Source organism: Myotis yumanensis, unplaced genomic scaffold, assembly GCF_028538775.1.
Source record: "Myotis yumanensis isolate MYYU_CA2020_CCGP unplaced genomic scaffold, mMyoYum1.0.hap1 SCAF_15, whole genome shotgun sequence".
Taxonomy (NCBI): Eukaryota; Metazoa; Chordata; class Mammalia; order Chiroptera; family Vespertilionidae; genus Myotis; species Myotis yumanensis.
In genome coordinates, this window is record NW_027223766.1 from 16894745 (window position 1) to 16921838 (window position 27094).

Genomic DNA, 27094 nt, shown 5'->3' on the forward strand with positions numbered 1-27094 from the left:
CCCACCACAACTCCTTTGAATGTTTTGAAGGGAAAATGAGAAAGTTTGTTTCTTTTTGATCGCTTTTGAAAACGTAGCCTTTTTTCTTTGCTTCAAGAAGTCACTGAGACAGAAAATAACATTACTTATTTTTGTTGGCCACACTTAAAATAACTGGGAAATACATGTACTATCATCAGTCAACACAAATTTGCTAAGTACCTTCTACAGAGTCGTGCTAGGTGCTGATGATTTAAAGACATACTGTGGTCTTTTGTCCAAGAGGCCCCAAGTGTACTCATTTACTGTTTTATTCTGTTACAATGTGAGATCAAACATTTTTCTGTATTTAAAAATACCTGGTAGAATAATTTTCTCTATTTGTGTTCTTTTCGGCTTCATGTGAGATTTGAATAGAGAAATACTGCAAATAGAAAAAATCTGGATAATTTTAGAGCCCTGAGAATAATATTATGAAAGGTTAAATTGTCTATGCTTTAATAAAAGAAGCAGTTAAAATTATTTTAGTCACTGGAATAGTTTGTTTAAACTGTAGCACACCTAGACAGAAATAAATCTTGTTAAAACAACAGCGTAACTACTGACCTTACTTGCTTTGCCCATTCTGGGTTCCAGAATATTGACTGCAATAAAAGGTCTACTCGGCACATTTGTAATAATATCTTTAAATGGTTCTTTAACCTGATACTTTATGAAGAAGAAATAAAAAAGATTAGTTACGCATGCCCTGAATTTATAGTCTGAAATGAGAACCCAAACGTTTTATTATATACTGCAGTTAACTAAAGCATGTTTCGATACTACAAACTACGAATGACCTTTTGTGGGATTTGGGTTCAGTCTTCACTTCCTTCTTATAGAGCATCAGTTTTCAGCTGGTGTACCGTGGCACATTTGGTGCGCGGCAAGAATGTTTAAAACATGCAGTACCTGACTGTTTAATCAGGGGCACTGACCTCTTTTCTTTAGATTGTCAAACAAAAAACTGACAACAGCCACTACAACAATAGCTGTCCAGTGTGAATGAATCAACATTATGCCTATTTTTTTGTTAGATCGGTATCTTTTTTTGGTGTGTTGCAGAATTTTAGTAGATTGTGTGGTAAATAGATAGTAAATCATATGAAAAAGGTTGAAAGTTGCTGTCATAGAGGAACTTAAACTCTGGGCCACTCTGTGAGATTGGTCTGCATTTTTATTTGATCCTAATAGTTGATTGTTATTTTTGTAAAACACATTAAAGAGTATATAAGAAGATGCTATAATATACAATACTTTCTAGTCTGTAAATTCCTTGAAGTCAGGACTTTTTTAAAAAAACATCTCCAGAACCTGTATATAACCCTGTTTATACATCCTGGTGTTATAAATAGTTGTTGGATAAATGAATGAATGGGTTTATATTTACCTTTATGTGTCACAATCCTCTTTTGTGTCTGATGTCAGTCTTGTTTACAGCTCAAGACTTTTTCTTTTTGCTTTAAAGTTTTCCTTACTATCTATGAAGAGCTATTGGTTTTATTTCTGGTTATTTATTGCTTTAAACAAATTATTGTATCACATAATTTTGTTGGTTGCGAACTTGGATAGGGCATAGCAGGCATGTCTAGGGTCTCAGCTGGGATGACCAGGAACTCTGAGGAGTCAGAACAGCTGGGGCCTGGCTGGGCATCTCATTGTCTTTTTCATGTGGCCTCCCCACATGCTAGATTGGGCTTCCTCAGAATATGGTGGCTTCAAGGTAGTCAGACATAATTAGCAGCTCAGGACTCCAAGATGAAGGGTTGCAGCCTCACACTGAAGTTTCAAGCCTCAGAAGTCCCAGAATATCAATTCTGTCCCAGTCTGTTGGTCTACCTAATCACCAAGGCAACCCCAGCTTCAAGGGGAGGACACTTATACATCATTTCTCAATGGCAGGAGTAGCAAAGAGTTTATTGCTGTCAGTTGCCTTCCAGGATTTCTGTTCTCTATGTATTACTTGTGATCTTTATTCACCTTTTTAGGTTGTGATTTATTCTAGGTTGCTTTGCAAAATGTCTACGTGTGAGCACCTAGGGGCCAAATGATAGCTTCTCTTTTGCCGTCTCCAGGCTATAGTTGTGGCTTCACTCTTTATCCTAGACCTGACAGAGATCCAGGGGTTGGGGAGGGCTTTAGGTTTCTTTGGGTAGAAACAAGAACTTCTTGATTGGAGGTTCATGCTCAGAATGAATTTTCCCCATAATGCCAGAGTGGAATACCTACACCTATATATCTGTATGTGTGTATACATTTGCACCATTTCATAACAGGTAGGCAGGGAAAGTGGTACCTGGAGATCTTTATTTTTATGTAATACTATTAAGAATTTCCCCTTAACCAGGTAGCTCAGTTGGTTTGAGTGTTGTCCTGATACGCCAAGGTTACAGGTTTGATCTCCGGTCAGGCAATGTAAGAATCAACCAATGAATGCATAAATACAGGCAGTCCTTGGGTTACGTCAGACTCAGCGTACATCGTTTTGTGGTTACGTTGCCATCTCCCATTTATTTATAAAAAAAAAGTTCTGTAATTTCAACATATGTACATATGTGCTTTATTGTTTTTATTATTTATTTACCACAAGTAAAGGTCAGGAATTGTTATCTTTCTTTTAAATTTTTTTACTCTTTCACTTCATTACTGCTGTGTATGTGCTCCATGTGAGTGACGTAGGTACTTATATAGGTGGGTTCCGACTTATGGCCAAAATCATGTTACCTTGCACCATAGGAACGGATCTCTGACGTAACCCGAGGTCCTCCTGTAAGGGGAACAACAAATCTCTCTCTCTCCCTCCCACCCCCCCACTTCCTTCCTCTCTCTCTCTAAAATCAATTAAAAAAAAAAAGAATTTTCCCTAAAATCTAGGGAACTAATATAGGATTGCCAAATTGTGAAATTTGTCAAGTCATCACATGAAAAAAAAGTGACCATCTACTACCACAACCATTTCAGAAATTAAAAGGAAAATGTAACCCTGCAAAACAGGAAGTTTATAATGTAATAATAAAGAATACTCCTCAAGTTTAGTAAGGCTTAGCTTTATAGAAAAATAAAACACTACATTTTTTTCTCATTTAGGTTTAAAACTGGAAAAAAACTGTTCTTGAGCTGCACTCAGAGGCACACTTTGGGAACCACTGGTAGGGCCATGTTTTGATTTGCCAGCAGAACTTTTGTTGTTGTTTTTTTTTAAATATATTTTATTGATTTCAGAGAGGAAGGGAGAGGGAGAGAGAGATAGAAACATCAATGATGAGAGAATCATTGATCGGCTGCCTCCTGTACACCCACACTGGGGATTGAGCTTGCAACCTGGCCATGTGCCCTTGACTGGAATCGAACCTGGGACCCTTCAGTCCTTAGGCCGATGCCCTATCCACTGAGCCAAACCAGCTAGGGCGCCAGCAGAACTTTTTAAAACAAAAGCCATGTATGATTTTTTAATCCACATTTTATAGCTATATTTATTATGTAAATAATGGGAGAAATAAACCGGTGTAATGGCCCTTATGAAAAACAACCATTTTAGTATATGTTACTAAATTACTTTCCAATGCAGAAAGATTTTCGTTTCATTAGGACCTATAAAACAAAACCAGATTTACTAACTAAATATAAACAAAACTACCAAATAAGGTTTAAATTAATAGCACTGTGCAGTGTTGTCTGGCTTCAACAGAGTTGCTGTTTACAAGCAGCTGAGCTTGGGGTCCACTGAGTTCATATGCTATACAACTGGCTGTGTGAAGATATTGCACAGTCCTCACCCCCATGTTCCTTTTCTGGAACTTATGAAAACCTTTGTCCCTCAAGATGTGATATCAGAGGCATGAAAATAATCCTTGTCTCTCCCTAGTTGTAAGTGCAAATGCAAGTCCTGAAATTAAATGTCAGTAAGTTATCAATTATATAATCATCATCCATATGATTTAGCATATTCATATGATAAGTAATTTTAGACTGTCATAAAAATAAAGACTATATATTAGAAGATTTCATGGACATTTCTGTACATTCTTGCTACTCCCAAGTTGAGGAAAAATTCAGCCACATTAGGTTGTTTTCCTAGCTGTCTCCCCCCACCTTAGGTTTTAGAATTGTATATATTTTTAGTGTAATGCCTTGTGTCAGATAGGCATTATTTTGTCACAGCCTTTTAAGTTTTTCCCCTCCACGGTTAGTATTTGCCGGGTATATATTTTACTTTATTAAGAAAGCAGACCTTGCCTTTCGGACTGGTTTAGTGTGAGAAATAATCTGATAACAATATGGAGATCTTCTAATATTTCAGTGTATACATTAGGTTTCAGTAACTGTTGTCATGTTAAAGAGAATAAGGGAAACATTGGGGCAAAAATTTCCTATTTTATTGGGAGAAAAACGGTTAAAATTCTACTCCTAGGATCTTGGGGCCTTTTCTTTGAGGGGGAGCTGATTGGTTGTCAGGTTGGCATGTTCCAGTCTTGGTAGGGAGTCTTTTATCTCTGTTTAAGAAAGATTAAGTTCTTCCCAGGAAGTATTTTTCTTTCCTCCCCGAAATTCTACTGAAGACTATTATTGTGTGAATTTTTTGGCTGAGCACCCTAATTAAAACCCCAGGACTTCTGCAGCCTGATATTTGAAAATCACTAGTCTAGCAGCAGGCTGCCCTCTTAGTCAAAGGTGGGTCAACCCTTGCCCTTGCCCTCAGGAAGCGCACAGTCTAGAGGGGAAGGTACGTTTTAGCATAAGGTAATAATAATAGTGATCGTTGCACGCAGTGTGTCCAAATCCTTATTTCCTATTCACCAGTCTGATTCATATCTTTATCATTCCAATGAAACTTCTTAGGAAGGTCACCACAAGTTGTGCTTGCTTGTCAATCAAGTAGAAACAGTTTAATTCTCTTAGCATTGAGCAATGTTGACCACCCTCTCCTCCCAGATTCTACAGGACTTGTCTTTGCTGGTCCTCCTCCTGCCTCTTAGTAATTTCTTCACATTCTCCCTGGCCAATTCCTTTTCTACATACTTTAAATGTAGGAGTTCCCTAGGGCTTAGTTCCAGACTCTCAGTTCTCCATTCTTTATTACTTCTCCCTAAGAGATCTTAACCATTTCTATAGTTTTAAATGCTATTTTCAGGTTAGTGACTCCAAATTTAGCATCTTTAGTCCTGTTCCAGACTTGAGCCTTGGACATGCAATGACACATGTGAGATTAATTTTTCTTCTAGATCTGTTTCTCTGGGCAAGAATACTACTCTTTGGAGAGTTACTGTTTTATGATAGTTGCTTTATTGTATTGGTTCTGTCATTGTAGGCAAGAGACCAAATTGAAAAGATTGGTCATATAAGATCTACGAATTTGATGGATGTTATTTTTCACTATATCATACATATCAATCGTGTATGTGTACCTGTCTGTAGCTTAGGAAATTTTAAACTGATGATAAATACTTTTTAAAATGTATTTTAATATGGCTTAGGAATTATTTTTACATTTAGTATAGATGAAAAGTTACTACATTAAATTGTAAACCTAAAGTTTTACTCATGATTGATTGTACTGTTTGAAGCATTTTATGAAATTGAATTAAAATAACAAAAGAACATCTTAAGATCGAGTTTCAATTAATTTTAAGCACCAGTTTTAGAAAACTGAAGAGTTCTCTGACAGGGAGATGGCGAGGTCTGAGAAGGCTTTTTTATTTATCTTAAAAAATTACTGAGTACCTTCTGTATGCTGTATACTGAAATCTAGCTCTCAACAAATCTGTGAAGATTTCTCTGAGTGAATTAAGTTATGGAAGAATGAATAGTGGGAAAGGGTTTTTAGAAAGTCAGTTAATTAATGCTTATACATATGTTATAAGAGCTAATGTTCAGCTAGACCTGCCATTTAAAGGATCTCGACATGATACTGCTGACTCTCTTAAAAAAGGCTTTTGAAAATGGAAATTACTTGCCAAAGAGTTTCATTAGTTAAGGGTTATTGTCTGAAGTGGAGGTAGAACCCTGTAAACAAAGAAAGAAAACATAAGCTTATCTGAAGTACATATAGAAGTTAAGCAGTCAATGTAAAGTTATTCTGTGGTCTAGGTGTTATTTTTAACATCATCAACTTAATAATTGGGAAAGAATTTTTCCTTGCATATGTTGCACACATTCTTTACATGTTATGTACATTATTAAGACTTTTGCAACATCACATTGGGATTTTATTAAAAATATAAGGCTACTATATTTTATGATATTTTTATGGCATATAAAATATTAAATACATGTAATGTCATGTTCAATAATCTGGAGTAGTTCTCAGAGTTAAGTCTTCAAAGTATGAATTTCTTCTTGATGGTAGATGATTTGAAACATGCTGAATGAAAGGTGCATTTTATGTTTAGTTTTTTTGGAGTTTTTGTGCTTTTGAGCAAAAAGTTGAAAAATAGATTATTTTATTAATCATGCATTATGGGCATGCACTATATGCTTGGCTGGAACTGTTGGAAAATCTCAAGTAATTTGAGCAGTATTCCTAGCCTTTTCTTCCTTTCCCCATGTCCTCTTCATTTCTATCAACCAGTGTGACTGGCTGGATGACTGGGGTGGTGCTGGCTAGAGGACAAGATGACCAATAACAGGACCTCTGTTGGAGCAGGAAGTATGGCAGTCACAGGGCTCTCCTTTGGTTAGTCAACTCTTTCCAGTAGCACATGCCATATACTCTGTTGTCCATCCAAAATCAAGTTGTTCCATTTGGCAAGTATTTCAAAAGAAATATATTGATGTACTGGTGATCCTTCCTTTTATTGGTGGCAACTTTGAGAAAATTGTGAGGCTACCTTTGGGTCAACCAAAAATAACGTTAAGGTTCGATTGCAGTGTCAGCCAGGGTGGATGATGTGGGGAATGTAAGCTTTGTTCTTGTTCATACCAAAAACCCCAAGAAGGCAGTTTTCAGGTTGAATCATGTTGGTAAAAAGGATAGCATTATCAGAAGAGTGGACTTCCATAACAGTCTGCTGGGTAAGAGCACGTGTGACTCCACAGTCAGATTCTGGGTTGGAATCTGGGCTCTCACACTGCACTAGCTCTGTGTTTTGGATAAAGTACTTCACTTATCAGTAAAGTTTCTGTATCTACAAAATGGAGATGACAGTAGCAGTACTTACCTCGTGGGGTTGTTAGAAAGATTGAATTAGGTAATACTTTACAAAGGCCTCTTCCCGGTACACTCACAAAACAAGCATCCAATAAATAGTAGCTAGTGATGTTGGTGGTGGTGGCATTAAACTAAAACTGCAAAAATATGGCCCTCCTCTCATTCTCATAGTCTTGAAGTGCTCTTTTAGCTACTATTCCAGATATCATTTCATTTTCCTCTCAGCTTATTTTGCCTCTTATGGCTCTGTTCCTAACCATTTTCAGAAATTAAAAAAAATAACATAAGGCCTAACGGTTTGGCTCAGTGGATAGAGCGTCAGCCTGCAAACTCAAGGGTCCCAGGTTTGATTCCGGTCAAGGGCATGTAGTACCTTGGTTGCGGGCACATCCCCAGTAGCGGGTGTGCAGGAGACAGCTGATCGATGTTTCTCTCTCATCGATGTTTCTAACTCTCTATCCCTCTCCCTTCCTCTCTGTAAAAAATCAATAAAAATATATTTTTTAAAAAAAAGAATGTGGGGACCGACAGATTTTGTTCTAAAACTGGGTGGTGGTGATGCTGAAGAAAAATGTATAAGAAACATTAGACAAACAACTATATAAATTTACTAAAATCCATCCCTGAATATAGTTAAAATGGGTACATTTCATAGTTATGCAAATTATACCTAAATTTTTTAAATGCTAAAAAATTGGATAACATAAAATTAAAAAAAATAACATAAAATATTGAGCATATCTTCTCCTAACCCTCCCCTACCTTTTAAAAAAGCATCAACCTATAGTTTTAATGTTGCCAGCAACTTTTTTATGTGTGATGTAGGCTCAGTCCTGATATTTATTTATTTATTTATTTATTGCCTCAAAGTAATGAGTTACCTGTGCAACCTGCTAGGTGACACTATACTTGGCAAAACCACCGTTTGTTTCTAGAACTACATTTATTGCTTCGATCCCTGTACTCACACAGTAACCTTAGCTACCACATAGGAAGAAAGAGTAGGGACACCGTGATACATTTTAAAATCTCATTTAAGATTTTTTTAGCATTTAAAAAATTTAGGTATAATTTGCATAACTATGAAATGTACCCATTTTAACTATATTCAGGGATGGATTTTAGTAAATTTATATAGTTGTGTGTCTAATGTTTCTTATACATTTTTCTTTAGCATCACCACCACCCAGTTTTAGAACAAAATCTGTCGGTCCCCAAGTTCTTTTGTGTCTAATTCCCACTTCTGTTCTGTGACCCAACACACCACCCATCTGTTTTCTATCTGTATAGTTTTACTTTATTTTAGAAATTAGAAGTAAGTAGAGTCATACAGTATGTAATCTTGGTGTCTGGCTTCTTTCAGTTAACAGTGTTTTTATTCATGTTGTTGCATTATCAGCAATCCATTCTTTTTATTGTTGAGTGGTATTGCATTGTATGAATGTACTACGTTCCAGTTGATGTACGTTTGAATTGTTTCCAGGGTTTGGCTGTTATGAACAAAACTGTCTAGGGACATTCATTACAACTCTGTGTGTGGTCATCTGTCCCCAGAGAAATGAAAACACACCTTAGGGTGAAATTGTTGGATTATGTGATAAGAAATTTCCAAACTGTTTTCCAAAATGGCCATCCTGTTATACTTCCCCGCCAGTGAGGGAGGTGATGTGAGGGTTGTTGTTTCTTCATATCCTTAGCATCACTTTAGATATTTTTATGGAATTCCTAGGCTATTTTGTTTGGTTTTAATATCCATTATCCGGATGATTAACGGTATTTAGTACTTTTTTGTGTACTTTCCCCATTGTGTGTATATATATATTTTATTGATTTCAGAGCGAAAGGGAGAGGGAGAGAGAGAAACATCAATGATGAGAGACAATCATTGATTGGCTACCTCCTGCACACCCACTACTGGGGGTTGAGTCCACAACCCGGGCATGTGCCCTTGTCTAGAATTGAACCTAGGACCCTTCAGTCCTCAGGCTGATGCTCTATCCATTGAGCCAAACTGGCTAGGGCACCATTATATATCTTCTATGCTATATATAAAATATCTTTAAATATTTTGCCCATTTCTAAAAGGTTGAAAAATTGTTTTATTATTGAGTTGAAAGAATCTTTCATATATTCTAGATAGACATCCTTTAACAGTTAATTATCTAGCTCTTTATATACTCCAGACACATGTACTTTATCAGATAATTATTTTGCCAATACTTTCTCCAAGTCTGTGACTTGTGGTTTTATTTTTAAAATTGTCTTTTGAAGAGCAAACATTTTAATTTTAATGGAGTTCAAGTTATTTTCTTTTATGGTTGTTCTTTTTATGTTTTTTTCTTTTATATATTTGATGTCATATCTAAAAACTTCTTGCCTAATCCACAATAATTTGTCTTCGAGTACTTTCTTCTACAAGCTTTTTAGTTTGGGTTATTAACTTAGATCTATGATCCTATTCATTTTTTAAAAAATATATTTTATTGATTTTTTTACAGAGAGGAAGGGAGAGGGATAGAGAGTTAGAAACATCGATGAGAAAGAAACATCGATCGGCTGCCTCTTGCACACCCCCCACTGGGGATGTGCCCACCAAGGTACATGCCCTTGACCGGAATCAAACATGGGACCCTTCAGTCAGAAGGCCGGCACTCTATCCACTGAGCCAAACTGGTTAGGGCTGATCCTATTCATTTTGAGTTAATTTTTGTACCTGGTGCAAGGTAAAGGTCGAGGCTCTTTTTTTCACCTTTCCTCCATATGCATAACCGGTTTTGAGCACCATTTATTGAAGGCTGTCTTTTCCTTATTGAAGTAACTTGCCATCCTTGTTGAATATGAATTGGTATAAATGCATAGCCCCGTTTTTGGACTCTGTTCTCTTCTGTTATTTATCCTTATGCCCTGCCCCCATTGTTTTGATTATTGTAACTATAGTAAGTCTTGAAATCAGTTAATGTCTTTCAACTTTTGATATAGTTTTAAAGTAGCTTCGGTTTAAAAATTTCCCATATTTTTGTGTCTCTCTGGAGGATTATGAGCTGATAAAGGGAAGACATCCCATCAAAATCAGTTCTACTTGGGGTTGGTAGGCCTGAAGCTTCTATTTTTCATCGCTTTATTGGGTTACCTGTCTTTACTAGCAGCATTTGATAGGTTCAGACATGGCAGGATCATAATTATAAAGCCTACTATGTACCAGGTGCTTTCTGTAATTATCGCATTTGATACTTCCCAGGTGTTGCAAAGAGGACATCATTATCCTGATTTTATAAATAAGTCCACAGTGTCATTTCCTTAGGTCACTTACCTCAGCTGCCGCTAGTGATGCTATATTCACAGCAGCAGTGTTTACATGATAAAGCTAGAGTTTGAACAAAAACCTGGTCTATCTGATGATGCTTAATCCCGGGCTCTTCCAACTATTCCACGCAGAGAGGAGGTATATATCTTTTTAGTACAGTGGAAACAGCCGTAGTCACAGGGGAAAGATGACAGGCATCCCTCCGCCTTTCCTCTGTCTTTGCCAGGCCTGGGGCAGCCCCCTCCTCCTCCCTTGAAATGTATTCCTGAAAGGGCTTTGTGAAAACTGTCAGGACTGGTGGAAGAATAGAGGATGTTAATTTATTATAAAGTTCTTCTCGCCTGTACTACTGTTTTAATGGCTATTATATTCTCTAGTAACTTATAAAATATTTTGTAATTCTATGTTGAAGTATTTTATTAATTTCTTTTGTTTAAAATGTTACACCAAGATATTATTATATTATACTGTGGAAATTATCCACATCTTCATATGTCTTTTATCTTCATATGTCTCTTCTATATCTTTCTTCAGCATGGGTGCTTTGGTAGTTTTTCCTCATATTAGCATATTAATTAAAAACTCATTTAATAGTACAGATCAAGTAGTAATAATTTAATACCATCATTTCTGCTAATATCACAAGTTTTAGCTCTTGATTGTTGCATGGTGTGATGTCCTTGAGCAAATTAGTTGTTGGTATAGAATTATAATAGGCTTACGTAGGCCAGCATAACGAATACATTCACCCTAGCAGAGCTGGAAAGAATTGATGGCTTCTATTACGTAACATGTTAGTGCACACTACTGACTGCCTGCCACATGAGAATCCATTCGTTTTACTTACTGTGCTAACTTCTTATTTGCATACAGATTTCCTTTTGTTTTTCATGAATCATCTCTGACTAATACCCTAGCTGCATTTCATTACTTATAATGATCTCCAGGCTGATCAGGTCCTGGTGAAAATCAAAATGCACTTTTTCTCTTTCTTCTTTAGACCTATTAAATTATGAAATCAGATGTTTCCAGTGCCCTAGAAAAATGTTAATTTGGATATTAAATTAGCATTAGCTCTTTTCTACTATTATGTTCTATTTATTCTAAATAGTAAAGGGCTCTTATAGAGTTAATACTGTTTTAAGTTTGATAATTAATCAAAGTGTCATTTATTACTGATTGGTGTCGTCTGACAATAAAAAAATCTAGTAGCTCAATTGTAAAAACATTCCTTGCAGCTGTTAAATCTAGTAGCACATAATGGTTAAAAAAGACATACTTCTAGTAGCAATCAAACCATTTTTCTCTGGTCCATAAAATACACAAAAATAGTCAACATTAATACACATAAAATAACATAAGCACATATTTGTTGTGTTTGTATTCCTCACTGTGCAGTGAAAAGTGATTCCTGCATAGATCCCAGGAAATGCCCCAGGGCCCTTCCATGTTAAGCTCTTTGTCCTCAAGACACACACCCAGAAGAAACTTGGGGAGAAGCTGCCTTGAGTATTGAAAATGTTCTTCCTTTTCTTGTCCACATTTGTCTTGCAATTTGTTATGAATGTCTTATATAGGCATCATTTTTATATCATTTTACTCAAGACTTTCATTTTTGAGGAATTATTCAGTCACTTTTTAAAAAGTATTTTTTATTGTTGATAGTGTTACAGATACCTCCCATTCCCCCGCCCCCACCCCGCCTTTACCCCTGACTCTTATTCAGTCAGCTTTGAACTTCTTTAAACAATTATGACATAGAGCTTTATTTTAATAATTTCAATTCCATATAGGTAAAGCAGAAACCACAGCAAGTGAAGACAACTGTGTGAAGTTTACTTATTTATTCAGCAAACATTTACTGCACATTGTGTTATGGTGTGCTGGGCCCTGGGCTAGCCCAGCAGTGCAAGGTGCATGGCGTAGCTCGGCCTCCTCTGCTTCTACCAGAGCTAGTGATGAGTCAGGCAGCTACAGGAAAGTGTAGTAAGTGTGTGGCGGGCTCTCAAGATTGGTAGGGTAGACACCTCATAATTTATGAACTGTGACCTTACATATTTTATATTATCCTGTGCAAATAGAAGTAATGCAGCAAGTCTACTTCTTGGTTTTACCATGCAGTTTAATGAAAAGGTGTTATTAAATGAGTGTTACTTATATGTTGCTTGTAAAGATCACAAGATTCTACATTTTTTAATTCATGTTTGTTTGTTTATTTTACAGATTTCTCTTGGATTTGGCCACAGATTTATAGATCTTCTGCACTGTATACAGGTACAGGTGAGTTAAAATTAAGCCTTTCTGTTGGATTATTTTGATTTTTAAGTAATATTCAATGTTTAAAAATTATCCTATTTATAGTTTAGCAAATTAATATGTAAATAAAATGAATATGACAACATAAAGAAATTGTTATAAAGATATTATCTCCATTTCTGTTTTATTATTATGTGTTGAAAATGACATTTGAAGGTAGAATAACCATATCTATTTATCAGTGCTTACTGTGTATATTTGGGAAGATTACATATAAATTTCATAGCCTGGCAAATGTTTATTTTTATATGTAAATAAAAGAATAGCTGCTAGAGATTTTGGCAGCAAATTTCAGTTTTATGGGGGTAGATGTTTTAAATTTGATGAGCAGGCTTTTCTAGTTCAACCAGCCTGAAATAGCTTCTCGATCACTCCATATCACACAATCTCTTTATTTTTGTCATAATATTTTATTATTTATAGTCTCCCCTGCTAGAATATAAGCTCCTTAAACATTGGGACCATTTTTGTCTACTTAAACATGTAGGTATTTAAGAAAGATTCGTATATAGGAAAGACTGAGGAAATATTTGCTAAATAATTATTGGGCAATAAATACTAGGCATTTATTCATATTCAGAGTCCCTGAGCTCTGTATCTGTAAATACAAACCAGAACTAGTTCCTTATACTTATTTCTAAATGTGAAATTAATTTATATCAGCTACTTAAAGATTATATACTGGTAGCTCTTAAATTGCCTGTGTTGCATATTTTATGTACTCAGATATGCTTAATCAGGGTAGATTTCAGAGGGTAATGCTTCCAATTGTGTATTTATTTTGTCACTATCCTTGAAGCTTCTTTTGATGAAGTAAGGGACAAACCTGAAGCTGGTGTGGGACCTCCCCACCTCCTTGCTAAATTATGCTGCCATATTAGATATGTTTTGTGATAACTTATATAAAGAACAATGTGAAGTGGGTCTGAAAATTGGACAGTTTTAATCTCTGAAAACCAAATAAGTTAAGATTTTTCCACTACCTGTCACTGGATATAAAATGTAACTTTATTGGTTTTCTGTTTTTAGTTTGGGAAATTTTTCTGTCCTCCATATAGATGCTTGAATTCATTGTGAAAGAAAGCTGTAGGCAGGAGCTGACCATCCTCTTCCTGTGCCCTTGGCAGTTTTCTTTACATGTTCCCGGATATTGGCTTCCTGTCTCGTTTTCTTGCATTTTTATTTTTTATCTCTTTTGCTTTCTTTAGGCCTTAGTTTCTCCTTCTGCCACCATGGGATTTTTTCATTTATAGAAAGAACTAATTCTGACCTTTAGGGTTTTTGTGTTATTTTTTTAAGTAAAATTTTGGAATTATCCAGCCATTTCTCATTCACACCTAATTTACAAGTGCAATTTGCTGAGATTGCTTTGATAATACTAACAGCAGCAGCTGTAACTTACTGCTCTTCCACTGTGTGCCAAGTATTATGTAAGTGCTTTTCAGTTATCTTCAGAATAGCAGATAAGGAAATTGAAGCTTAGAGAGGTTAAGTGACTTTTCCAAGGTCATATCAAGTAAGTGGCAGTTTGCCACTCCAAAGACCTTGATCTTAACCACCGAGCTCCATTTTCCTTCTAAATAGCCTGGAATATACACATTTTTTTTTTTTTTGGTGGCAATAAGTGTAATATAGGAAAACCATATTTATATTTGAGGACTTCAAAATTAATTTAAAAGTCAAACATTATTTTGCTTATATTTCACTAGCAGGCCTCAACTTTTAACCTTTATTTCAAACTGTGAAACATGACGACTCATTTGAAGTTTAGTGACGACCAGCACAACTTAAACTTGCACCCTGCACTTTCATGTCATACTTACTTTTGCGGGGCAGGCCCATGGTGGAGCCATTGGATTCCATTCTCCATTGTAAGCATGGTTTGCCATGAATCGGCATTCCTCCTTTTTTCCTGTGAGCGGGGCACGCCATGAATCAGCATTCTTCATCCCCTGCAGTATCAGAAAGTTTAGGTTACAGTGGCATCTGTCGTTTGTTACACTTTTCCTACAGAAAATAAGTTGTGTGAAATACAGTGACTATATAATTACTTAGAACCCTTATCTTGGAATGTGTAATAATTTATATCTTGGGGAACTTTTTTTAAGAATAAGGTGCCATCGCTTTGAAGTAAAGCAGAATTGCCTCAAAAAGAACTTCAGCTTTCCACATTTAGTTTATTTTCAAGGCTGAGGAGGACATATTACATAAAAATATCTGTTCTTAAACCTATAATATTGCGGACAAAGTATTTTCGAAGGCAGCGTTGTTGAATGCATCTGAAAGTTTTTATTTGAAAATATGATTAACTATACTTCCTCACACTTTCCAAAAGGATTGTATCTATGAGTGTAAATGCAAATTCCAGATTTGAGTGTATGGGAAGGGGCTTCTGTAGTTTGAATTAAAAAGAAAAAATTTATTTAACAGACCAAATCATGCTTCTTAATCTATAGCTACATCAGTATTTCCATTCCAGTCTCACATTTTAAGCATTTTTAAAGTTAGCCAATAAACTTTTCTTAGAATTGATAGTCAAAACAGGAGCAAGCGTTAGATAAATGTTTGACAATGTAGCCTTGAAATGTGATTTTTCCCCTTCACTATGGAAAACTGAATTCACCGTGGATTCATATATACTTTGAGTTTATAAGTTTACTTTCTGTACACTGGAAGATTTGGGGTGTAGGAAGAATTGTACACACATACTAGGTAGAGCCCAGCACTAACTTATGCAGAGCGAAGTTCGCCAAAGTACAACAGAGCATAATATACTTCTTGTGATGCTAGTACATTTTGTTGTTATATACTAAATACCAAAAATCATATTAACCATATGAAAGACAGAAGAAATTATGTCTGTATTGGACCTGATATGGTTTTAAGTACATTTGAAATGAATATTTGTTGTATTTTGTTTTTTGTTTTTCTTCCGCCGGGTCCTGGGGGGGGGGGGGGGGGCGGGGGCGCGCGCATGGCAGCGATGGCAAGGCAGTCCCAGGGCACACCTGCAACAGCAGCAACCCACCGACCCTAAAATAGTTGTTGTATTTTGAATCCCCAGGCGGCTTGATTTGAGCTACAGATCTGAGGCTTTGAGCACTGTCCACTGAAGATCAGTGTTGATCTACTAAAAAATTACAATATTTACATGTCTCTCTTGCTTTAGGCAAAATCTGCTGACATTTAATTATATTGCTACTTTTGTTGTAATTTTTTTCAAATGTCCACATGGTAGGCTCTCATGGGGAAATAACAAATATTTTAACAGTTGGCCAAACCCCCTGTTGTTTAACTCTTCAAACTAGAATCCCAGTCCTACTCCCCCTGTGCAGACTTCTCTGCTCTTCGCTGGTGGATGGGCTGCTGGACTCAGAACCAAAGAAGCTTCCTGGTGGGTTGAAATTATCTTCCAATGAGTGTCACTGACCCAAAGCCATTAGTTGGAAACTATTTGTATGACAGGCCAGTTTTTAAAGCATTTTTACTATTCTGTTTTCCTCCCTTTTTTATGCACACATTAGTGTAAACAGATTGACCTAGTTTTCACCACAAAGGGAAATATATTCAGCACCATTGACCCTCCTTTCACTTTCCTCCTTCCCTTTACCCTCAAGTCATCCCTTTTTCTTTCTGACTCTCCTTCCTTTGAGAAATCGTATATAATAAAAGCCTAATATGCAAAGTGTCCCCTTGGGCGGGAGTTCCACCGACCCGGTGTTCAACCGCTTGCTATAATGTGCCCTGACCACCAGGGGACGGCACAGAACAAAGGAAGGCCCCAGCTGGCAGCTGGGGAAAGAAGGGCCCCAACCAGCAGCCGGAAGGCCCTGATCAGCCCTGATTTCCAGCCAGGCCTAGGGACCCTACCCGTGCACGAATTTTGTGCACTGGGCCTCTAGTATTTATTATATTGTGTTAGCCTATGCTGAGGCTTGTGGGAAATATACAGAATAATTACCAAAAATTATAAACTGAAAAGAGTAGTAATGAAAGTTTTGCTCCATATTTCCTTGCTCAGTATTTTTATACTGAAACTTGGCTTTCTGATTTTTAAAGAAAAAAAAATGACCATTGATTTCTAAATTATACATCTGTTCCTACTAATCTATTTCATACAAGTGGAGATTAAGGCAACAAGAAAAGCTGTCTGTTGTAAATAAATGTTTGTTTCCACAGGTACCCACGAGCAGTGATGTTAGTGAGCATAGTGCATTGCTGAACAGTGTATCAGAAATATGAGAGAACCTGCTTTTTCTGGTTAATCCAAATTCTGGAACAGCAAAATTTAGATTTATAGACAGCAATAAAAACCACTTTTTTAAATAAAATCTATAAGGATGCTTCTTGGATTATAAAAGTTGAGTTTCAGTTGAGAGCTATTTTTCTGTGAAATCACCATTTGTTTCTTTAATTAGAAGTTTCTAAGTGTGACTTCTCTGTTGGCATAGCTGATATTCTTTGGAAATAATGAAAATGAAAACCATTACCACTCTATACTTTGTATAGGTCTTCTGAATTAGCGTGTCTTTGAGGAGGTATTGCTGGGACAGAGTGGGCTCTGTCTTCTCAGCCCCATTCTTGTGCACCGGAGGACAGGTGTATGTGTGCATGGGAGTGTGAAGGGGGCGTGTTTGAACATTAAGAGAATGTGTGTTCTCCTGCTTTCTTGTTAGTGGCCTTTGGATTTCGGTTCAAATTTGTGTATTCGACTCATCTGGATAGTAGAGTTGCTAGCTTTAAGGAGAAGGTCTCTGATGAGCAGAATTTCACATAAATGACACTATAGAAACTTTAGAAATATATGGCATTTGATCTGGGGTCAATTAGTAGGATTTTAAACTATCCCATTCACTTTCACTCTGGAAGGAAAGTGGCAGAATGTATATGTTATTTTCTAGGCAGGTGTTGAATTTGAGTCTGCTGACCTTGCCAGAATCCCCTTACAGTTAAAATAGCAAATAAAATCAGGCTGTTTCCATTAAACACCTCAGAGTTTATTTTTGAAGTTCAAATCATTTATGTCAGTCTCCACTAGTTTTACAACATCTAGTCGTCAGGGATAAATTAAGCGCTTATTTATAAAATTGTCCATATCTATAAAATTAATTAAGTAGGTTATGCCCCCACCAACCCCTCACCCTCGTCATTCTTTGGCATTAGCATATAGAGGTTTCCATTGGGGCTTGTGTTGCTTCCTTGAGACAGAAAAAATGGGGAGGAAACCAGAGACATTAACAGTAAATTTTGCAAATTGTGACTTTAACCTAATTCCATGCATTAGGTTGTCTAAGCACTGTTTGCTACTTCATGAATGATTCATGGGTGTCTACAATCAATGGAAATGTGTTTTTTTTGGCCTAGTCACAGTTCTGCCTTCACATCCAAAAGAGCAAAGGGAGAGTAAGAAGTATACAGCATTTCATAGTGGCTTTGTGGAATTTGACCATATGCTATAAATGTATGTGGTCCAATTTTGGAGGATCTCTTGAACACATGTCTCCATGAGAGGTTGATTTTTGTGGTGCCAGAGTCTATAGATTTGTTTGCCTTCGCTGCTTTTTAAAGTATTGAAAAATACTGAAATGATTTAGAATTCATAGAATTTGAGAAGTTTGATTTTTTTAAACCAACAGTTTTGGCCTTTTTAGTGCCAGTGACATAAATTTCATAAGCGGAAGTCATACTCTTGAAATTTTCTGGCCTCCGCCAAAGGACTGCCCATTTGTTGCCCATCCATGTCAGAGAATTGGAGCAGAGTTTTATCGTTCCTCCTGGAGGGGTGAAAAGGACTAAGACACAGGAGTGTGATAGGCCAGCATGCACCTCAGTGGGGAGAGGTGTGGGGAAGCTTATAACAGCCCTACCAGTGCCTCAATGAGTACTGAGATGTTTGTCTTTACCTAAAATATAAAAGAATATCTTTTCAAAAAACAGTTATGTCACAGTTATTGAACTGGTGGCTTAAATTAGAACAGACAGAGCAGGGGCCAAAAGGAAACAGTTGATCTTTCAGTTCCTTTCAATTCTTAGTCATTAAAAAAGCTATTTGATCTAGATTTCAAATTCCTTTTATATGGCAGTTTTATTACAGTCCAGAAAATAAACCTCTGTTTTCTAGGTTATAAGATAGAGTTGGAAATAGAAGATAGTTTTGAACTAATGTATTTTGAGAACCATATGGTGGTTACTCATGCTAGTTATTATATTTGAATAGAACGGAAAACAAAATTCCTTTGACTTGAAACAGATTAGGCTGGTTTCATGTGTCTTATCAATATGCAATAGTATATTGTGTTTTATTAGCCCAGTGGAACCTAGATTTTAGGTTTTCCTTGAAACTAGATGCTGTGGAACATTTACATTTTCTCTAATGTATAAGTTTAGTGTTTAATGTTGCTACTGCCTCAAAATATCCACAAAGTTTCATAAAATCTTTATTGTCTTTACACGTAAGTTATTACTTCTTTGAACTTGTTCACTGACATATTTATATTATGTGCCAAGGTCAGGTTCATACTTTCTCTTTAAAGTATCTTTTGAAGATATAAAATGATAGCCTTTTGTAAAATACCACTGTTGTCTTTTTAAATTTATTTTTGTTTTAACATATCCTAAATGCCAATGCATATTGCTTTAAACTATAATGTATGCTCACTATATTTACCAATTTCCCATCTTATTTTTTCCACCTTATTTTTAAAAGGAAAATTTTTTTTTAAATTCTGCTTTTACCATAGTGGCTCATCACTAAAGCTGTTCAGCCCCAGAGCTGAGTGCTGCCTGCAGCGCTGGCCACGGTCCCCACAGACATGCTGGTGGTGGCTGTGCTAGGGTCCCTGGGCTAGGGCTGCCGCATCAGGAGCCGTACACTTACTTCTTCTTGAGCCTTAACCATTTTAGAGACAGAAAAGAAGAGGCATTTATGCACTATTTATTTATCCTGATAAATGTGATATCTTTGGCTTGCTGTGCTATTTCTACTTCAGTGCTCCTTTTAATTAAGTCATAGTTTTTACTGAAGTCAAGGGTCCTATTTCCTACTAAGTTTCAAGAGCTGATTGAGAAAGTAATATACCTGGCCATTTGTTCAGATACCACAACGAGGTTTCATGAGGTGGTTAAGGTTTTCACAGTGTCTTAAAACTGAGATGAATGTAGGTTAGCTTGAGGGGTAGAGAGAGAAAAGGAAAAACAAACATTTACCATTACTTTTGACAAGACGTGGTTCTTGGCCTTTACCTGTGTTGTATCAATTTAAACTTTGACTAAATTCTTTGTGTCAGAATGTGAAGTGAGTTCTGATGGTGTCTAAATCCTCTTTGATTTGAAGTTGAGAATAAACCGCTTTTTGTTTTCAAAGCATTTTATATACTGGGCTGTAATGTATATAGTGAAATAAAACTTTGTGTCTTCCAACTCATCTGCTTTTAATTGGATCTTATAACAATTGCAAAGACATTTTGTGCTGCCTTCTTTCTAGTTAAGTGAAAAAATGATTCCGATCTCAGAAAAGGAGAGTTTTGATGAACTGATCCCATCAGATACTACAAAATCAGCTTTGTCAGAAGAGAGTACTCAAAAGATGTACATCAGGATGTGAAGGAAATTGAGTTAGAAGCATCCTACTTCATTAATTTTTTTTTCTCATTATATAGAGCAACATGTTTTGTTTTGTTGTTTTATTCACAGAACATTTTTAACATTATATAGCTGCCCATCTATGTACATATAACTTTTCTGTGTCAATATGTCATTAAGTATATAAATTTGTTTTATTTAAAATAACATTACTATATTACTAAAGATTGATAATCATGATTATGGGCCAATCAGCAGAGTGGTTTTAATACAGAGACATGAATGTAGAACCAAGTATTATCCACAAAAATCCTGTTTCAATCATAGTACAAATGGAAAGTTCTTAGAACTGAAAGATCATTTATAATTGCTAGTGTGTATATTGTCCTTACCAGGTAGTGTTCTAAGCTCTTCTCATAATAATCCACAAGTGTGGGTAAGGACATGGCAAGGCTTAGTACTGAGCTTGCCACCCCTCCCTCCCATGAGGGTTGCAGCCCCTTCTCACCTGGGTACCAGCAAAACAAAGCCCATGAAGTTGCTAAATTGTATATCCTATCAGAAGTGACTGTCTGACTGATTGGTTAAACAGGAAAATGCAGGTCACAGAAGTGATGGTAAGCTGTTTTTTACTTCAAACAAGGTTACACATATAATTCATTCAATGGGATCTGTTCAGATGTTAACATTGGTTACGTTGTTTTGAAGGATGGAAAAGGGGGCTAGCCCACTTTCTTTTTCACTTAAAAGTTTCCCTCTTTAAAAATAATTTTAGGCTTTTTACTCAATTAAATCTTTAAAAGGCATTTTCTGGAATTCCCATAATAAGAAGTCCTATGACACTTTCACACAAAGAAAAGAAAATGTTCAATTCAAAAGCAAATTTCAGTTTTTATTTAGAAAAAATTATATTTCTACATTTCTGAGAGTGACTAGAGAATTATTTCAATTACTTTTTTAAAAGCTTAATTTATATTGGAAGTACAGTTTCTATTTCATGTTGACTATATTTCACATAGTCATGACCTAAATTAACAGACATGGCATTTACATTTTACAAACTGTTAAAAAATTAGGCCACACTCCCTCTCAGATTTTGCCCACTTTTCTTTTTTTTCTTTTACTTTCCTTTTTTTTTTTTTTTTTTTTTAACATCAAGGGAGTTACAGCTGTTCTCAAAGCTATTAAGTCAGTGGTTCACAACCTTGGCTGCACATTAGAATCACCTGGGAATCTTTTTTTTTTTAAACTTACAAATTCATTTTCCTTCTTTTTCTTTTCTTTTCAATATATTTTATTGATTTTTTTACCCAGAGGAAGGGAGAGGGATAGAGAGTTAGAAACATCGATGAGAGAGAAACATCGATCAGCTGCCTCCTGCACACCGCCCACTGGGGATGTGCCCACAACCAAGGTACATGCCCTTGACTGGAATCGAACCTGGGACCCTTCAGTCCGCAGGCCAATGCTCTATCCACTGAGCCAAACCAGTTAGGGCTGGGAATCTTTTTAAAATGCTGATTTCTGGGCCTCATCCTCTGGAAATTCTGTTTCTTTGTTATGGGGTGAGGCCACAACATTAGTAACAAAGAAACAATTTCCGGAGGATGAGGCCCAGAAATCAACATTTTAAAAAGATTCCCAGGTGATTCTAATGTGCAGCCAAGGTTGAGAACCACTGTCTTAAGTGCTTTTAGCTGCTTACAGTTTGGGGTGATAATAATTAACATTATGTACCATAAAAATCAAAAAGAGGTTTTAATTACTTACAATCTCAAATTCACTTCATTCACAGCTTCCAGGGGGTGTGCAGGTAGAGGAGACAAGGTAGGAGTGAAACCTGGAGAGAAGGAGAGAAGGGGCCGGGTTGTTTAATGACATTGAGCTGCTGCCTGCCCCTCAAAGACCACAGCTGAGGGTGACCTGCTCCAGGAGCTGGGCAGCACCAGCAGCCGCAGGGTCTCCAGGTGGGAGTGGAGGCGGGGCCTAGTTGCAGGTGGCCACTCAATTATGTAGCCCACAGTACAGTCATCAGGCAGCCAGATGAGTCCACAAAGTGGAGATGCTGGCCTACAGGGCTATTTTCAAAGCCTGATTGTGGTCGGTGCAGAAGCCAGCACCCCGGTCGTGAACCAGAACTGTACCAGCCTCGAGCGATTGTGGGGCCGTGGCTCAGAAGCGTGGATGGGCCAGTTCAGGCTGGGCCAGCCTCTGTAGACATCACGGGTCCATGGAAGGCTTTTAGCAGCTTCAGAAGTGCCCTTGCGTTTACATAGTGGTCATCGTCCTCGTGGCAGAGCCACCTCAGCCCACTGGCCAGGAAAGCATCAAACTCAGCCACCATGCAGGACAGGGCTGGGTGGCTGTGCTCCGCAGGGGAGTTGGTGACCCGGAGGTGGGGCCCAGGCTCTCTTGTAGGCATTTACCCGGGCATCCGGGTTGTCAGGGAAGACGATGTCTGTTCCCTCATCCTGGAGAGCCACGTTCCAGGTGAAAGCCCTGGGGGGTGCAGATTATCTTGACTGTGATGAAGACATGCTGCAGCTGCAGCTCCGGGGCAGCGGGCCTGATGGGTTCAGCCGAGGGTCTCCACTAGGCTCTTCAGGGACAGGCTCAGGTGGTACCAAAGGGGAGGAGCCCCATGCATAGAAGGGTGAAGAGGGCTCGTGCCAGGCCCTGGGACCCTAGACAGCTAATGCCCCAATCCCAACTGGACCGGTAGGGGAGGCTGGCCAGGAAGGGGCTCCAGCAAAGGCAAAAGGGGCAAGGAGGGGAGAGGTGGGAATTGGTGCTCTGGACCCAGAGGCCAAGCCATGGCAGCCCCTCTGTCTGTTCCTCCACCAGCGCTCCACCTGCTCTTGACAACATTCTTTTAAAATATAATGTGGAAATAATATTTTTATGAATCAAAATATAAAGCAGTTTTAAGAAGGAAGCTCTTCTTACAAACCTGCTTTCTTCTTGTTCTTAAAATATATTTTATTTAATCAAATTCTTAATATCAGCTTGGGAGAGAGAAATTATTCCCATTTTATAGATGAAAACACCGAGGCTCATAGGAATTAACCAAAGTCATATAGACAGGTGGGCAGCTCTAGAATTTGAACCTGGGACTATATATTTCCCAAATCTCTTCTCTTTCTAGTTTAACATAGGGCTTCCTCTATTGATGAAAATGGCACTTTTTGATTAGGTGAAATCCCTGATTTGTTTTTCATTCTCCAACCAACCGACAGTCTTTTTCCACTTAGTTTACATTCACTGGAGAGCAGTTGCTCTGCACACAGTAAAGCAGGGATGTGTAAGGTGGACAGAAGCAATGTGTGTGGCCTTTGTTCCACCCACGTCTCACAGGGTGGTAAGAGAAATGGCAGATAAACATTAAGTTACATAAATGTGATTACAAAGTAATGTATTAACAAATATAAAAGAATGCATTGTAGCAAGTGCACAGTGTGGGAAGGGTGATGGACACTGGGCCCACTCCTGTCCTGCTCTTGACACTCTTGACCTTGTGGTTATCTTGCTGTGCCGTGTCCTAAGACATCACAAAAGGAATAGCTAGAAACGAAACACAGAAATAAGGATATGTTTTACTGATGAGACTCAAATGGCACAAAGACAGAAAAATAACTGCTGGTTTCAATTTTAGTTGAAAGTGTCTTGAGAATGTGGGCTGTTAATGGTGGCTACATTCCAAATCTAGTCCAACTATATTGTAAATTTCCCTCCTTGGTGCTTTGTATAATGCATGGGTTTATACAAAGCACTAAGTACATTCTTACTGATTTTAATTTACCTACTCGAGTTTAAGAAGTTATATCTAGTATATTCTCTAACTGAAAACAAGTACCTCTAGTTGATGAAGTATAAAAAAGTGGTTAAGTTTGATGATATAAAAAGTATTACAAAAATATTACAAATGTAAGGATATTATAAGAAGATGTCTTTTTATAAGTAGTTGCAGGTACATTGAACAGAAAGAATAGAAAAGGTCCAGTTTTATTGAACCTCTAAAGTCAGCCCACCGAGAGGCCCTTTTATTCTTGATAACACTCAACTCCAATCTACTCTTCCGCTTCAATTTCCACTTCCCTACCTCCCTACAACATCTGTTCTTCTAGTATGTGGTTTTCTTGTATTGAGATAATTCACATAAAGCACTTAGATCAGTGCCTATCACTTGGGAAATTGTTTTTAAAAATTAGCTTTTGTCTTCCTCATTCTCCTCTCTCTCCTCATCATCTGCTTCTAGTCCTCATCTCCAACTCCTGTTCCGAGTCCAGGTTGAACTACATTTCTGAAAATGTTAGGTCTACAACTCAACCGAGCCCCCCCCCCCCCCCCCCCCCCATTGCCTAGGCCAGGTACTCAACTCCTCTTTTTTCTTTCTCCTGCTATTTCTCATCCATTTTGTTACTTAAACATCTTAACTTATACTGCCAGAGGGTAGAGGCAAAACTTTTTTTCTGAGTAACAACCAAATAATCATCCTTCACACAAACATGCACACTTGCGCACAGTGAGTACATTAGAAAACCAGACACTGACCACTCTGAATAGTCACTGCACACCAGGAAGATCCCATCACATGGCTTCATTATTATATCAGACCCAGAACTGGCTGCTGGCACTGTTATTAGGGATGACAGTAGTTATCCTGCCACCTGTGGAGTCCTTTTTAAAATATATATATATATATATATATATATTGATTTCAGAGAGGGAGAGGGAGAGAAAAAGAGAGAGAAACACCAATGATAAGAGAGAATCATCAATCGGCTGCCTCCCTCACTCCCTCACACTCCCTAATGGGGATGGAGCCCACAACTCAGGCATGTGCCCTGACTGGGAATCTAGCCGTGATCTCCTTAGGTTGATGCTTAACCACTGAACCACACTGGCTGGTTCAGTTCTTTATTGGACAAGTTTTTGTAGTTGTTGATATGTGCATGATAATATACTTTCATTAATCTTTATTATCAGTCTGTGTGCATCTAGTTGGATATAATGAACTTGTACCAGTATTAACATGAACCCTATGCTGAGATGCTGAATTAAATTATATTTCCCCTTTTACACTGATGTTAAATAGAATATCCTGAAAGGAAGTTAGAATTTGATGTGTTTGCACGCACTTAACCATTTGTTGGGATTAGAATAGATGTTCTGTATTATCACCTACTCCTTATAAAGTTCTATCAATTTGTATCAGCATCAAATATTCAGAATTGATAGACCTAAGGATGTAAGATCTTAAATAATAAATATAAAATTATCTTTATAATGTTATATTTACTAAAATAGGAGATTATGGTCACAGTTTTAGGAGTGCTTTGAATAATAATGAACCAAATTTGGTGGTGGTAGTGGGGTAACATAGCTTGTCATCTCATGAGCATTCTGATCAATAGTGGTTTCATTGTATAATCTCCGTTTGCAGGTGTAAGGATTCTAAAGCATAATGCTTTTTCAAAACAGGGACTCTGAGTAGCTGGGAAACATACCCCCGTGTCAAGCCACTCAGTCCCCAGCTGTGGCCGTGGTGTTACGGCAGGACACCGGGCAGAGGCCACACTTCTCTTTCCTCCGAGGACTCAGATTCTGCTCAGTGTGGTTACTTTGCTGCCCCATCAAGAAAACCCAGTGTGGTGAAGGGTTTCCTAGTATAGAGCTTTTCTGGAAATGTCCCCTAGCCACTCGCAGTTAACTTACCTTTTCCCTGAGCTACTGGAGGCCACAGCATAGTGTTTTCTGTATCAGCAGCTGCTTCTGATCCCTGACTAGAGCAGGGATCTAAGTTACTACAGAAACGTCTTTCATACCCAGATTTTTAATACATTTTTCTTCTATTTTAATAGCTGGCTCATGAGGCTTAGTTAGCATCTTCCTCAGACGCTTCCATAGGCAGGGTGGCTGATACCCCTTCACTCCCTCTGCAGGGAACTGTACCAGATGTGGCGTTCTTTCCACACAGCCCAGGCACATGCCCGTGTGTAATGAGCAGCCACCAACGGTGTTATACAAATCCCTCCTGCAGGAAAAAGAGTCTGCTGGGTTGCATAGCATGGATACTAGCACTCAAACCAGATTTTCCTTTGTCATTTTGTTCTTTCTATTATACTCTAAAATTCACTTAGGATAAAGATAATGTCTTCATTCCAAATTTTCCCTACCTCCAGCAAAAGAAATATAGCTTAGATTAATTCCCAATTGTGTAACATTTCATGGACACTTTATTCAGAAAAATGGGCTCCACCCTTCTTCCTCACCTAAGTGGGAGCTTAAGGCTGCAGTTGGCTCTGGGCACATCTGGATGGAAGGATTTAATGATGTCATCAGAACCGTCTCTCTTTTTTTGTCTCCACTTTCCTCTGTGTTGGCTCCTTTTTTCAATTAGGACTCCGCGATAGCAGAGAAGGTCCTGACTGCTCTGGCTTACATCATTTTAACAGCCGCTGTTTCTCTTTAAAGAGAGCACTCTCCTGTCAGCTCCAACAATAATCACAGGACACACTCATTGGTCCAACTTCTATTTCCCGCCTGTTTTTGAACCAGCCCTGCCCAGCGTCCTGGGGTAGTTCCTAGTCACAGTCTGGGCTGTGTGGAAGGGTGGGCGTCAGTTCCAGTGGGAACTAACCATGTGACCTGACAGTGAGGATTGTTTGCCTCTATCGGAGATAGGCAGCCAGGACTACGATGTGTGTGTTCCCTGTTTCTTCAACAAT

General features: G+C 37.7%; 1 protein-coding gene and 1 pseudogene across 5 annotated transcripts in view; one reads left to right on the forward strand and one right to left on the reverse strand.

The window, feature by feature from the left end:
• Nucleotides 1–27094, forward strand: part of NCOA2 (nuclear receptor coactivator 2) — a 268578-nt gene that overhangs the window by 87002 nt on the left and 154482 nt on the right. For all 5 annotated transcript variants that reach the window (XM_070392625.1, XM_070392631.1, XM_070392628.1 and 2 more), the window contains exon 2: nucleotides 12693–12749. The gene's annotated coding sequence lies outside the window, so the exon portion shown is untranslated. The remainder of the gene's footprint in view (nucleotides 1–12692; nucleotides 12750–27094) is intronic.
• LOC138993482 (beta-1,3-N-acetylglucosaminyltransferase manic fringe pseudogene) lies at nucleotides 22156–22788 on the reverse strand (annotated as a pseudogene).